At 51.5% G+C, this 12,924-nt stretch overlaps 1 protein-coding gene across 2 annotated transcripts in view; it reads right to left on the reverse strand.

Moving 5' to 3' along the window:
• Positions 1–12,924, reverse strand: part of Col26a1 (collagen type XXVI alpha 1 chain) — a 150,168-nt gene that overhangs the window by 117,297 nt on the left and 19,947 nt on the right. The gene's annotated exons all lie outside the window — the stretch shown is intronic.

A 12,924-nucleotide genomic window follows, 5' to 3' on the forward strand; every position in this document is an offset into this window, starting at 1 on the left:
GGACCACACCACAGCGTCAGAGGGTAAGGCAGGGACCACACTACAGCGTCAGAGGGTAAGGCAGGGACCACACCACAGCGTCAGAGGGTAAGGCAGGGACCACACCACAGCGTCAGAGGGTAAGGCAGGGACCACACCACAGCGTCAGAGGGTAAGGCAGGGACCACACCACAGCGTCAGAGGGTAAGGCAGGGACCACACCACAGCGTCAGAGGGTAAGGCAGGGACCACACCACAGCGTCAGAGGGTAAGGCAGGGACCACACCACAGCGTCAGAGGGTAAGGCAGGGACCACACCACAGCGTCAGAGGGTAAGGCAGGGACCACACCACAGCGTCAGAGGGTAAGGCAGGGACCACACCACAGCGTCAGAGGGTAAGGCAGGGACCACACCACAGCGTCAGAGGGTAAGGCAGGGACCACACCACAGCGTCAGAGGGTAAGGCAGGGACCACACCACAGCGTCAGAGGGTAAGGCAGGGACCACACCACAGCGTCAGAGGGTAAGGCAGGGACCACACTACAGCGTCAGAGGGTAAGGCAGGGACCACACTACAGCGTCAGAGGGTAAGGCAAGAACCACAGCGTCAGAGCATAAGTCAGAGACCACAGCATCAGAGGGTAAGGCAGGGACCACAGCATCAGAGGGTAAGACAGGGACCACAGCATCAGAGGGTAAGATGGGGACCACAGCATCAGAGGGTAAGGCAGGGACCACGGCGTCAGAGGGAAAGCCAGGGACCACAGTAGAAGTGGTAGAGGGCAGGAGTAAGAACCATATCTCTCTCTATCCCTGCTTCTATCAAGAATCAAGCAGCGTAGCTGAGAGGAGTGATACACGCCTACAGTCTTAGTATTCGGAAGGCTTTGGCAGGAGGAATGGAAGTTTGAAGCTATCTTGGGTTTACATAGTGAGTTCAAAGCCAGCTGATAACCTTCAATACACCCTCAAATCAGATATCTCAAGTCTTTTACACACTTGTTCCCCGTCTTTCACCCATACCACCAGTGTACCAAAAGTCAAGGTGTCCTCATGCAGTTATTGGGGCACACCTTTAATCCCAGCACTCGGGAAGCAGAGGCAGCCAGATCCCTGAGTTTGAGTCCAGCCTGGTCTATACAGCAAGTTGCAGGACAACCAGGGCTATAAAGAGAAATCCTATCGTGAAAAAAAGGAAACCAGGTGTGTGGCACATGCTTGTCATCTTAGCACTTGGGGAAGTAGAGGCAGGAGGATCAGGAGTTCAAAGTCATCCTCAGCTACCTATCGAGTTTGAGTTCAGCTTGGGCAACATAAGACCCTAACAAAAAGAAGCAGGGAGGGAGAGGGGATGAAGAATAAGGAAGACGGAGACAGAGAATACAGTAAGAAAAGTTTACCAGAAGCTGGGTGGTAGCAGGGCTCACCTACTTAATCTGAGAACTTGGGAGGCAGAGGCAGGCAGATCTCTGAGTTCGAGGCCAGCCTAGTCTACAGAGCAGTCCCAGGACAGCCTGGGCTAACAAATCTTGGCAGTAGTGCTATTTTGAAAGCTTGTGGCGACTTCAGAATGAAGGACCTAGCTAAAGGAAGTAGGTCACCAGGGATGCAGCATGGGAGTTACTACAACTGGTTACTTCCTGTCAGTCTCTCCTTCCTGGTCGGCCATGATGTGCCCCCACAGTGATGGATTAAATCCTCTGAAACCACGGGCCAAATTGAACCATCTGTTCTTTGTCCTTCATTGTCCACTTCAGCTGTTATGGCCATGGTAAAGCAGAGGCGACTTTAACACAGACAGGAAAGCGAGTCCTGAAGCTGTGTGACCTTCACAGCTCGGGCGGACATTACGGCACACCTGTTAGAGGTCAGGCAGCAACTTCACGTGGGTCCTGGGGATTGAACTCAGTCAGGAGAGCCATCTTTACCAGCTGAGCCATCTCATCAGCCCCTTTCCCTTCATTACGCCATAGCATGGGTTCTACATCACCACTCCGTGTGTGCTGCCCAAAGGGCACAGAGCTGTGGTTCTCAAATGATCTACTGCCAATCCGAGGACAGTGCCCAACCCTGAAGCACATCCCGCGGACACTAGAACAGACAAAGAGTCCAGCCACCTCTGGATCACACCAGGTTGTTTCCACAGGGAAATGAACTGCAAATTGGAAAACATTTTCCAATGGTTTGAATCACCCTTTGCAGACATCCGATGTTTTCATGGGCTGTCGATGGCTTCCAGCAACCAAAACCTGGCCCCAAATGATGAAGACAGCAAAACGGAGACAGAGAAAGAGGGCTCTGGGCCTGTCCAGATAGACTTGCAAACCCAGCTCATCTGTGCTGGGGAGGTGGCTCAGGCAGTGAAAGAATTGCCACAAAAGCACGAGGACCTGAGTTTGGTACCACAGTATCTTTGTGGAAACCACCAGGAATGGGGCACACCTGTAATCCCAGCCCCAGGGGAGCAGAGCTGGGAGGGTCCCTAGGGCTTGCAGTCAGTCTAGAAGGATCAGAGAGCTCTAGGTTCAGCGAGAGATGTTATATGAAAACAACAGTGTGGAGAATAGTTATGGAAGGCACTTGACATTGACCTCTGACTCCAAACTCACATGCGCACACACACATACAACACATATGCACGCACACAGACACACAAATTAAAGAGAAACAAGACATTTCATTCTAGGATCTCATGGTCTGAGGCCCTTCCCAGGCTCTGGGTCCTGTATCATCACCCATGCCTTCCGTTCACTGGGGGGCATGTTCCACCACCTGCCCACACATCCCAAGTCTGCCTGTGCTGCAGAATAATTCCAGCCAGAGAGGTTTGGCAAGAGAGGTGTGGCTCCTTGCTGACAGCCCTTTGAGGATGGATCCAGACACACAGAACTTGTAACACACACACACACTAGTTAAAATCAAAATAGGACTGGAAAAATGGCTCAGGGGCTCAGGGGTTCAAAATGCTTGCTGCTCTTGCAGGGGATTTTACTCCTGTTCCCAGCACCCGTACCAGTCTGCTCACAACTACCTATAAGTCTAGCCTAGGGGATCTGCCACCCTCCTCTGACCTCCCCTGGCACTGCACAACACTTATGTGCATATACCCCATGCATCTGTACACATAAGATAAATCTTTAGAACTCGGCGATGGCAAGCTGCTCCTCAGGCTGATAAAAAGATACACGCTTGGTTGAAAGAAGCAGGCTGTCACTCTTTTTTGACTTTATCTGAGCAAAATATGTTCCCTATGGCCCTGAGCAGGTGAGTTGCAGCTCCCACACCTTGGGGCACTGAGTGCAGGTGAGCTGCAGCTCACACACCTGAGAGCATTGAGTGCAGGTGAGCTGCAGCTCCCACACCTGGGAGCAGGAAATGCAGCTGAGCTGCAGCTCCCACAGCAGGGAGAAGAGAATGCAGGTGAGCTGCAGCTCCCACACCCAGAGACCAGAGCCCACATAGGACTTAGAGATCCACACCAACAAGAAGTTCAGTGTGAGACCACAGGGTTGTGGCCTCCAAGGAGCCAAGGCAGAATCCAGAATCAAGACAAAGAAAGATGGCTCCGTGGGTAAAGAGGCTTGCTGCCAAGCCTGATGACCTGAATTTGAACCCCAGGCCGCACAGGGAAGAAGGAAAACTGACTCCAAGTTTGTCCCGACTTCCACGCGCTCACCGTGGTAGTTACACCCACACTCATGCATGCAAACACACAAAATGAGTAAGTAAACAAAGAACTAGATGTTTTAAATTTGTTTATGTGTATGGGCGCTTTTCCTGATTGCATGTAAGTGTGAAGTGTGTGCCTGGTACCCAAGGAGGCCAGAAGAATACAGCAGACCCCACGGAATGGGACTTACAGATGGTTGTGAGCCACATGTGAGTGCCGGGTCCTCTGCAAGAGCAGCCAGGGCTCTCAAGGGCTGGGCCATCTCTCCAGCCCATAATAAGTAAAAATTGTAAGCCTAATGTGGAGGATAAACCGTGCTCCCCAACACACACTCCACCCATGAGTGCTGGAGGCTGGGACAGACCACTCAGATGTCCCGTGTCACTGATGGGATCAAATGCCTGACAAAAGCAACTGAAAGGAAGAAAGGATGTGTCTGCTGTGGAGTGTGCGTGGCAGAGGATGACGCTGAGGACACGCTTCTCCCCTTCCACCTTGTGGGTCCCCAGGCTCCAACTCAGGTCATCAGGCTTCCACAGCCTCTGCCCACTGAGCCATCTCAACACCTGGCTCACAGCTTGAGGGTACAGTCTGCTGCAGGAGGAAGTCGTCATGGCAACAGGAGGGTGAGGTGGCCAGTCACATCGCATCCTTAACCAGGAAGCAGCGAGAGATGGATGCTCGGCCTTTGTTTCTGGCCTAGGACCCCAGCCCATGGGATGGTGCCAAACCTCTCCAGGGTGCGAGTATGGTTAGAAGCCAGAGGTCAACCCCAGCGGTCATTCCTCAGGTCCCAGCCATATTGAGTTTGCTGTTGTTTGAGGCAAGGTCTCACTATGCAGAACCAGGCTGGCTACAGACTCACAGAGATCTTCCTGACTCTGCCTACCAAGTAGTGGGATCAAAGTTGTGTGCCAACATGCCCAGTCAAATGACAGGTAGAGCCAACCAACTGTAGAACCTAGAATCTCCTGATACAGTCAGACGTATTATCCATTGCGTGCTAACCCCCTTGCTTTGATGTTTAAAGGCGGAGTCTCTCATTGGCCTGGGACTCATCAAGTAGGGTAGGGTGACCTGGTGTAGGAGGTCCTTCTATTTGTGTGTTGTTTTTACTGGTTAATGAATAAAGAAACTGCTTTGGGCCTGATAGGGCAGAACTTAGGTAGGTGGAAAAGACAGAACTGAATTTTGGGAGGGAATTTTGGGAGGGAGTCAGATAGAGCTGCATGGAGCCACCAGAGTCAGACATGCTAAATCTTTCCCAGTAAGCCACTGCCACATGGCGATATACAGATTAATAAAAATGGGCTAAATCAAGATGTGAGAGACTAAGAGGCTAGAGCAAATGGGCCAAGCATTGTTTTAATTAATACAATTTCTGTGTGGTTATTTTGGGGCTAAGCTAGCCAGGTGGCTGGGACGAACAAGCAGACCTCACCCTACAACCATGACCGGCCAGTGAACCCTAAGAAGCCTCCTGACTCCACCTCCCCAGCTCCAGGATTACATCCACGAGCTGCCATGCCTGGGTTTATTTTTTTTTACGGAGTGGGTGAGTGCACACATGATGTGTAAGTGTGGGCATGTGTGTCGTGGAGCTCAGGGGACACTGTGGAACTGGGTCTTTCCTGCCACCTTTACGGGGCCCGGGGATCAAACTCAGGGGTCACATGATTGTGAGGCAAATAGTTCTCCAACTGTGACCCAGCCCAAACTGCTGATTTTAGATTGACGGGATGCTGATCTGAGACCCCCCGTGGCCACTGCCCAAATCTCCTGGCAAAACAAGAAGGCAATAGCATGGCGCCTGGATTCCAGGAGCCACATGAGCCCTGAAGGATGAAGAACATGTGTGGAATTGTGTCCAGAGGGGTCACTCCCTTGCAGTGACCCTGCAGAGAGAGCAGGGTGTGCACCTTCCTCCCACCCCTTCACTACTCCATGCCTTCATTCGCCATAACCTTCCACAGTGAGAATTCCAGAGCCTACTCCATGGGAGCGAGCCCTCCACAAACCATCAGCTCATCCCCAATATGCTGGTCAACCCAGAAAGATAGTTAGGGCCGTTTAGAAATCAGACTTCCTATCCAACAGGGCCACAGAGGGGCTGTACAATTAGGACAATTAGGGCCATTTAGGAATCAGATTTCCAATCCAGCACAGTCACAGAGGGGTTGTACGATTAGGACAATGGATCTTCAGCCATTCATAGGTGTGCTGGAGAGGAATGCTGGGAGAAGAGGGAGCCGAATGCTCTCCCCTGGGATCAGCAGGACACTGAGGAACAGGTTCTGGCTGGATCTGGGCAAAGCCCACAGAACTGAAAAGCTGAGTAGCTAGCTGTTTCTTGTTTTTAAATCCTGGACCCAGAACCCAGTGCTCTAGTACTAGTCATGCCCCTAGCCTCTCACTGGGGGATTCTAGGCCCTGCTCTACAGGTGAGGCACCCACCCACTAGTCACGCCCCCTTCCTACAAAAAAGTAGAAGGGAGATTAGGTGGGAAGAGGAAAGGGGTCAGAGGGAGTGGGAGGGGTAACCAGAGGTGAATATTATCATAATACACTACATAGCTTGAAGCAATTGCTTAGTGCACAAAGGCCGTGCAGATGTGAGGGCCTGAGTTCAAGGCCTCGGAACACATGTAAAAACACAGAGAGTATGAGACTCTGTAATTCTAGATCTCCTACAGGAAGATGGGAAGTGGAAACAGGAGAGTCCCCAGAAGCCCACAGGCCAGCCTGGACTCTGCAGTGTAGAGACAAGAGACCTATCTCAAACAAGATGGAGGACGAAGATGGACAGCTGAGGTTCTCCTGCTTCCAACGCACACTTCCATGGCAGGCCCATTAACATACACTAATGAAGAAAGTTTTAAGAACCTTAGAGCTGGGTTCTTAGAGATGATTGACACATATAACCCCAGCATTTGGGAGGCTGGATGAGACAAGAGGTGATGAACCAATCTACCTCCATCTTGGGCTTGAAAGTCATCTTACGGTAAAGAAAAACTAGATTCGTTCCTGTTTATGATTAATCTGTTTCTCAAGGACTGGGCTGTGCCCGACCTATAACTTCACTACAAATGATTCTGTCCTGCCTGATCCAGGAAGTGGCAGCCATGCCTTTGTTTCAGGAGATGTTTATGACCGATTTTTTTTTGTCTTTATGGTCTGCTTCTGTAACCCCACCTATTTACCTGCCAAACACCCCATTTGGAAACTCCCTACCTCTGACCTATAAAAACCCTTATCTTCCCCATGTCTGAAGCTGACCTTTTGAACCACACCTTAAAGGGAGACAGCCCGGGTACACGAATAAAAAGCTTGCTTTAATTAGTTTGGCCATGATGATTTGGGATGGTGGGTCTTTCTCCTCACTTCTTTGCGATTAGAAATTAGCGGAGGATCAGGAGTTCAAGGCCAGCCTGAAATACACAATGAGACCCTGGTCACAGAACAAAAACATCCAGCCAGATGGGTCAGTGGGTAAAGTAGCTGACCCTGACTGCCTGAGTTCAATCCCCGGGACACACTTGGTAGAAGGGGAGAACCAACTCCTGTAATGTGTTCTCTGACCACGTGCACACTAAAAACATTTGTTATCATGCACCCAGGATCAACACGAATAAGCTAGCGTGCAAGCACTTGTAAATTGTAAAGGGTCCTTAGCAGTCCCCACCACACCAGTGAGTGGAGAGTAAGTCAGCAGCCATGTGCCCAACTGCTGGACTGGGAGGTACAAAGGCTCTAGAATGTTCTCTGAGTGTCTGGTGCTTTGGAACTAAGTATGCCAATCTCCGCCATAACTGTTCTTCAGAGAACCAGACGTCCATAGGTCTGGGGCAGTGGAGAACACGTCTCTCTTCCTCTGATGAAAGCAGAAAATGTGTCTCTTTGTTTCCTGGAAGCTTTGTGTTGTGGACTTGGGTAGAGACAAGAGAAGGCTTTGTACTGCAAGGCTTTGGTGGGTGGTGGAGGTGGTGGTGTTGGTGGTGGTGGTGGAGGAGGAGGAAGTGGTGGTGGTGGTGGTGGTGGTGGTGATGGAGGTGGTGGTGGAGGTGGTGGAGGTGGAGGTGGAGGTGGAGGTGGTGGAGGTGGTGGCGGTGGTGGTGGTAGTAAAACTGTTGAGATGCCTCAGTGGGTAAGAACACATCCTGCATAAGCAGGAGTACCCCAGTTCAAATCCTCAGCATCGTGTAAAAAACTGGGCATGGCTGAGACCAGCTGTGTACTGGCTGGTTTTGTGAGTCAGCTGACACAAGCTAGAGTCATCAGAGAGGAAGAGAGGAAGAACTCTCAGTTGAGGAAATGCCTCTTTGACATCCAGCTGTAGGGCATTTTCTCAATTAGTGATCAACGGGGAAGGGCCCAGTCCACACTGGGCGATGCCATCCCTGGGCTGCTGGTCCTCGGTTCTATAAGAAGGTGGATTGAGCAAGCCACAGGAAACAAGCCAGTAAGCAGCACCCCTCCACAGCCTCTGCATCAGCTTGTGCCTCCAGGTTCCTGCCCTCTTTGAGTTCCTGTCCTGACTTCCTCCTGTCCTGACTGAGCAGCAGTGCTGAAGGGTGAGCCTGGTAAGTCCCTTTCCTCCTCCCCTTGCTTTTGCTTATGGTGTTTCACCCACCGCAGTGGTGAAAACCCTGACTAGGAAAGGTGCTGACCCAGGAGGACCATTGGGGCTCACTAGCCAAGATCCTGTCTCCAGAGAATAAGGTGGAAAACAGGACACCCCCCCCACACACACACACACTCTCTCGCATCTGCACATGCTAACACGTCGGAAAAGAAAAAAGGTTCTCTTGCCTCACCCCCTCCCTCCTAACCTCTGTCCTTCCCTTTCCTTACTTGTCTTGGGACAGGGTCTCGCTCTGTAACCCTTAGCTAGTCCTAAACTCATGATTCTCCTTTTCCACCCCATAAAAGCTGAAATCACAGGTTGCACCCCCAGGCCTGGCCCCAATCTCCAACAGGTGAGAAAATCAAGGCCCCGAGAAGGAAATGGCTGCCCACAGCAGCCGAGCAAGCTGCGGGCAGAGTCAGCAAAACCCAAAACTGCTGTGTTTCATTTTCTCGCCATCCATCCCCTTGCAATCCGCAGGCAGAGTGGTTCCAGCGTTCACTAGAGGGAAAGAGAGACCTGATAAGAATCTGTGGAATGCGAGCGAGTGCTGAATGGGGAATGACCACAGAATTTGGCCTCGGGTATCCCAGGGCTGCTGAGGCTGCTGGGAAGGTTGCAGGGAATGGCAACCAGAGCATCTCACCATGGGTAGTGCACCTCCTGGTCCTGAATCCAAAACAATGCATCTACACATGCAGGCATGCGTGTACCCTGCACGCCTACAATCCCAGCACTGGGGAGGCAGAGGCAAGAGAATTCCTGGGACCTGCCAGCTAGCCAGTCCAAACAGACCAGTGTTCTCCAGGTTCATGGAGAGATACTGTCTGGGAAAAAATAAATAAAGGTGGGGTTGGGGAAATGGCTCAGTGGTCAAAGCTCTCGCCACCAAGTGTGGGGACTCATGCAACTGAAAGAATGAACTCTAATTCCAGAATCCATCCCGCTGATTCTTTTGTGTCTCTCCAAGCCTGGATTCTCTTCCCTGCCTCTTTGAGGTGGTCATGGCTGGTGGTTCCCAAAGTTCCCGACTTGTGAGTTCAGACGAAGCTGAACACCTTAAGACCCCACAGCTGTAGACGAGGCAGCTGATTCCAAAGCCCTGGGTGAGGATCGTGCTGTGGGATCACTGACTTTGTGTGGGGCGAGCCTTCTCCGGGCTCCAGGGTCCAGGCTCCTTCTCATCTGCCACGGAGCAGAAGGACAGCCTTGAGGCTGGGAGGGCTTCAGAGCCCTTCGTGCTGATGTGCGGATAAAAGGCTGGAGCGCTGGGGCAGCTGTGCAGGTGAAAACCAAAGCGGCCGAGTGAATAGTTGTCTGGGGGTCAGTTTCCACTGCTCCCAGGGTTCCTCAGACAGGGACAGCCTCGGGCTTACCCTGCAAATATTTGGCAAGATGAGGTCATCTCTAGGTCCGCAGGGACTCTAGATAACTTCCAGCCAAGTGGTGTCAACTAGAAAGGTACACGTGCTGGTCGTGTTCCATTGTCCCTTCCTTCCACCTGTCACTGCTGGTGGGCAGATCCCAGAGTTCTGGTCCCCAGCTCCCCAGCCCAAGGGTGGCTTAGGATACACATTGATAAGAACCCATATGAAGAGAGAGGTGGACCGGTCTGCAAGGGACAACACCGTCCTCTGGAAGTCACCCAGACTGAATCCTGGCTGGTCCTTTGGTAGCTCCTGTCCTGAAACACAGGGTTCCAACGTACACACACACACACGTGTGTGCGTGCACACTCACACATGTGTGCACACTCACACACTCTCACACTTACACACGCGTGTGCACTCTCACACACACTCAGGCTGAGTTGGACCCACATTCAGACTTTCGTCCCATACAGACTCTTCCAGAAATGCCCCCGCTCCTCTTATCACCCTGCCTCAGTGGGACACCTCCTCCTCCATGGTTTCTCAACAATAATGACCCAATTAACCAGGGTTCCCAGATCAACGAAGTCTACACCCCTCCTTATGTAAGGAGAGCCTCTGAGCATGCTCAGTGCCACTCTGGGAGTGATGACAATGGAGATAACTGAGTGGCTTTTGAAGACACAGAGAGGGTGACTAACTCATGCATGTTTTAATCGAGGTGACAGGAAGTATGTGTAAATACGCATGCGGGTGCACTCGCCTGCGTGAATGCATTGGAGACCAATGATCGGTGTCAAAATGGCTGCCTCTATCACCCTCAATAATATTTTCTAATTCCACTGAAACTGGAATTCATTGAGCCATGCCCTCAGCCCTTCAGTGACATCTTCTTGACAAACACTGAGCCACATCCCAGCCTCTCACTAGGGGATTCTAGGCAGGGGCTCTACCACTGATCCACACCCCAGCCCCTCACTGGGGGATTCTAGGCAGGGGCTCTACCACTGATCCACACCCCAGCCCCTCACTGGGGGATTCTAGGCAGAGCACTTAAAAGACCCTGAGTTCCATCTTCAGTACTGCAAGACAGACAGACAGATGCATGTGAATAGAAACATGCCACATTTTTCTGAGGACTGCCCTACTCTATCTTTCAAAGATAAGAATTTGGAAAAACTTAAAAGCCCTAGAAGTGTAAGGAACAGCTCTGAGTGGCTGGAATGAGGAGTTGAGGGGGTGGGAAGTGAGGCTGGGGCGGGATCAAAAAAGAGCCAACCAGAGAAGGCCATTAAGCCTGAGCTTGGAACGCTGGCCTGAGGCGGTAGGAAACCCTGTCAGGGCTTTTAGGTAAGGCCTGGACCTGAACTGAAGCAGGCATCAGAATTTTTTCTCCAGCCTCCTCCACAGACACTGTGGCCCGGGCAGCTGAGACCCCTGCCCCCACTGCAGCAGACTCCGGAGAAATCCGAGCTGCCCTCAGCCTGTTACAGGCAATTAATTGCCCCCCTTTGTTCTCCCGCATTGATCAAAGGCAGATGTCCCCCTAGTGGAAGGGTGCAAGGAGCCCACCTCTGCTCTCTCTCCCATCTCCCCAGACTGCCGCGCCCAAGTCCTGCAGGCACGGCGGGGGCCGCCACCACTAGACCACAAGAAAGACCCAGAATCACCCAGAGGATCCGCAGCTGTTTTAAGTTCTTGATTTGTCCCTGCAGAGCCATCCTCCCTCCCTCCCATGCCACACACCCTGCAGTCTCACTGATTAAAGGGTTTTCCTTCCAGGAACCCCTGCAGACCCTAGCAAGGGAGATTCCCACAGAGCGCCAGAGAAGCCCCGACTTCCGCACCTAGACCCGGGAGCCGCCGCCGCGCTTGCTTGTGGGTTCTTCTGTGGGATCAAACAGAAAATTAAATCCATCGCAGGCTGCAGAACGAGCCGAATTAGGCTCATCCATGAAAAATCTGAACGCTAATGACTTGCAGTTGCCTTACCAGAAAGGTTTCCTTTAATCAACCCTGGGGTGGGTTTGCCAGGCTCTGGGCTAGAATTTCTGGGGATAAGTTTCTCTCCCTGTGGAGGGGAACCTCACAATGGGACATTTGAAGCAGTGAAGTCTAAAAAGTGCTCTTTTCTCCCTCCTCCTCTCCCTCTCCCTCTTCCTCTTCCTCTTCCTCCTCCTCCGCTCTAGCTTCCCTGAATAGTCACCTGTGCTGGGGTGGGCTTTCACTGATGAGGAGGAGACCTTTGAGTCACCCCATACTCCTGTAATACGGAACCCCAAGAAACTCACTAGTTCAGCCGTTTGGACTATGGTGGTGTCCTTTTCTCTTGACTGTCAATGGTTCCTAGCTTTGGTAAAGAGGTGTCAAGTCTCCCCAGGAACAGTGGCAGACGACATCTGAGGTTCACACCAGTGAAGAGGGTCACTGCTATCCCCTGATAACTACATTCATGATTACTTATCTTTTATTACACTTTTACTTTATTTTATTTATGTGTGTGTGAGTGTGCACGTGGAGGTCAGAGGACAACCTGCAAGAGTTTCCTCTCTCCTTCTACCATGTGGGTCCCAGGAATTGAACTCAGGTCCTGAGACACATCAGCAAGTGTCTTTACCCTCTGAGCCATCTCTCCGTCCCCTGCTTGCTTCTGCATAGGCGACATTCAACATGGGCTGTCATGGAGTCCTAATTGTTAACGAGGTCTCTAGCTTCTGGAGCCTCCATGCGGTAACCTACATCCCGCACAAATACATCCAGCAATGCACAGCTATGGTTTGAGTCTGGAATATCCCACCCAGGTTCGTGTGTTACATACCTGTCCCCAGCAGGAGACCAAATTCATTTCCCAGCACCCGTTCAGACAGCTCACAACAGCTGTACTTCCAAGGGGTCTAATGCTCTTCTAGCTTTGGGGGCACCTGTGTTTACACACGCGCGCACACACACAAACACACACACACAATTAAAAATAAATCTTTCTTAAGAAACTACAATAACACCCTTACCCACATCGAGAGCATGTCCCTTGCCTCCTACCTATGTCTCTGTGTCCCCTGTGTCACACCCCTTCCTCTTGAGAGGTGTAACAGATTCCTTTATGATGACATGGTCTCTGGATATGTAAATGTTACTGTACCTCACTTTTCTACTCATCCGGCAGTGTGTGTGTGTACGTGCACATGCGTGCACGTGTGTGCACGTGTGCACTTGAGAACACAAGCACGTGCCATCCAGAGGTCAATGTTGAGTGCCTTCCCCAATTTCTTTCCATTCATTA

This window comes from Alexandromys fortis, unplaced genomic scaffold (assembly GCF_014885135.2).
Source record: "Alexandromys fortis isolate MF-2015 unplaced genomic scaffold, M_Fortis_MF-2015_v1.1 scaffold_291, whole genome shotgun sequence".
Taxonomy (NCBI): domain Eukaryota; kingdom Metazoa; phylum Chordata; class Mammalia; order Rodentia; family Cricetidae; genus Alexandromys; species Alexandromys fortis.